Here is a 2876-nt window from a genome sequence, read left to right as displayed (position 1 = left end):
CCTTTTCAAATAGCCACCGGTCAAAGTTTCAACCCCATGCCAGAATTAACCCCAAACGAACCAACGATCCCCTCGCTGAAAGAATGGATGGAAAAATTATAAAACACCTGGCCAATAGTCAGAAAAGCACTAGATGAAGCTAGGCAGGCTTACAAAACACAAGCCGATAAAAAAAGGGTTGAGCCTACACCATTCATTATAGGAGAAATGGTGTACTTATCTACAAAATACCTAAAGTCCCTACAGCCCTGTAAAAAACTTGGACCAAAATATATAGGACCTTTTCCAATTAAAAGAATCATAAATCCAGTAACAGTAGAATTAGAATTACCCAAAAATCTCAGGCAAATACACCCAATTTTTCATTGCAGCTTGCTGAAAAGAGAGCATCAGTCACCTCTACGGCCAAAAATCCCCCCCCCACCACCTCCAATCATGGTGGAGGGTGAACAACACTTCGAAATAAAGGAAATCCTTGACTCTAGGAGATATCATGGAGCAACTCAGTACCTAGTTGCCTGGAAACACCTCCTCCCTCACAAAATGAGTGGGTCCATAAACGTCATGTCAGAGCCCCGAAGCTATTGAAGAAGTTTCACACAGAGTATCCTAACAAGCCTGACTAAATTTTATACTTGTATTTTCTTTCAGGTGGATCTCTCTTATTTTTAAGAGGGGCCGGATGTCAGAATCCAATCATATTTCATCTTTAATTATCAAATATAGAAACTCCCAATTCTGCCTTCTTTGGATTCTGCCATAAGAGGGAGAGAAGGGGGAGAACAAAAGGGCTTTATGGCCCTCACTTCCTTCAGTAGACTTCAAAGAGCTGAATGCTGAATGTGTGTTTATTGTAACCTATTGTAACCTCAAAGCGTTAACACCAGAGAACATTAGCATTAACAAAGAAGAGTATTTGCCTTTCATGTAGTTATCTGAAGTCTCCATCCAGACGGAAGAAAGAAGAAACGGGGTGGAATTGTGATACTTGAAACTATCACTGGGAAGGGGGGTTGATTGGGTGGGACTACTGGGGAACCCCTTGAAACCTTGAATGGGAGAGCTTGGACCCCAAGTCCTGTCTAGCATGCCTGCAACCATTTTCTCTTAATAAAGGATTCCTTTTGGAAGAACTATTCCAAGAGTTCTGTCTTCTTAAGATGCAAAGTGGGGTGGGTCCTTACAGTCCCTTCAAAATTATGGATTGCCAGCTGCTATTAAGTTTGATAGCTGCTTGCATAGTTATTTGCTTAACAGAGTCAGGATCTAAGCTTAAGGTACTACTATAGACATTGATGCAGTAAATTCATTATAATACAAATGGCATTTTTGACATATTCGTTAGAACACCAGTTAAAGATGAATCGATTAGGTGTACATGCATTTCTATATAGCTCATTTAAAGAATCATTAAGGTTACCAGCTTCCTGTCTTTTTAAAATTGATGACTTATAAGATAGACGTTATTTATGTGAAGGACAATATAGTACAGAAGCAAGTGTAGGACCTAAAACCAGCCTCTCCCATCCTGCTGCCTTTTAGGGGGCTTCCATCCCCACAGCCAGCAGAGTTGAGGATGATAATCATTGGTGGCCAACATACCTGAAAAACACCACAGGGAGGAAGGCTGCTCAGGAAGCATTTCTCCCACATTCTCCTAAGTGAAGCTGCTGTAATGAACCCCCCATCGTATTTGAGGGTAGGCTTACACCAGCGTCCTGGTAGGTCCAGGTTCAAACAAAAACCAGTTTGGAGAAACTTTTTTTTTTCCTTTCTAGGGCATATTTGAAGGGGGGGGGAACGTCAGCTGCATTCTACCAAAGATGAAGAAGAAGGGGGGGGGAAAGGTCGTTTAGGGATTCCTTCGCTTGTTTCCACCACCACCCCGTCCCAATTAAAACCAGAATAAAAATCACTCCGACCTCTCCCTACCCTAGAAACACCTTGATGGTGCCACCACCCCTCACCTTTCTTCACCCCTCAAACCCGACCCCTACCGCTGTATTCACACTCCCCCTTCTTTTCCCGGCTCCGCCGACGGACGAGTGACATCGCTTCACCCAGGAGAGTCCGAGCCACGTCCCATCACCAAGCCCATTCCCCGCCCTTCCTCCTCCTGCTCTCAGGTGCCCAATGGTCCCTCAGCCCTCCCCCATCGGAGCGGACGGACTTTAAACGGCGCCGCCCTTTAAACCTAGGCCCACACCAGCCTTCGGCCTTCGCTCAGCCGCCCTGCAATCCCTGAGCGCCACGCGAGACGGGCAGGGGGAGCAAACTCCAGACCCCCTAGCTAGTCCTAGCTGCTCGTCCGCTTCTCTTACCCGGCTTTTGCACCTTTTGGGGATTGTAGTTTTCTGGCTGCAGTGCTCTGTGGGAAATGTAGTGAACGGGAAAGTGTGGTGCATTGTGGGAAGCAGAACCAACCCCGGCCAGTAGCAGTATATAGAAGTACGACAGAGTGAAAAATGTTGTAGGTTTCATTTGCGCTCGTTTCCCCTTTTTACCAACGGAGAGAGAAAACTACCCTTACAAACGAGAGAAAATTCCAAAATGTACGTTTTGCTTTCATTCGATAGCAGCAAAAAGATTAGGGAAGAGGTTATGCAGTTTCCGTAAAAGTTCGTCCAGAGACCCTCGGTCAGCCTAATTCTAGCGCTGAACGGAATCCGGGGGGGGGGGAAGAGCCACCATAACCAATAGTCTTGAGAGTGAAGAAAATATATATTTCTGTCTAATCACAACTGGATTAAAATGGTGAGTTTTCCGCTGTTTTCCGCCCGCACGGTACGGGCAGAATACAAGTGAATAAAATTAAAGCGGAAGCTGCAGGCTGCGCACAAGTCTACACATAAATCTATGCCACAGATGGTCTCAGG

The sequence above is a fragment of the Crotalus tigris genome, unplaced genomic scaffold (genome assembly GCF_016545835.1).
Source record: "Crotalus tigris isolate CLP2741 ecotype Arizona unplaced genomic scaffold, ASM1654583v1 scf7180000024506.7606697, whole genome shotgun sequence".
In the NCBI taxonomy this organism is placed as follows: domain Eukaryota; kingdom Metazoa; phylum Chordata; class Lepidosauria; order Squamata; family Viperidae; genus Crotalus; species Crotalus tigris.
This window is presented reverse-complemented; position numbering follows the sequence as displayed.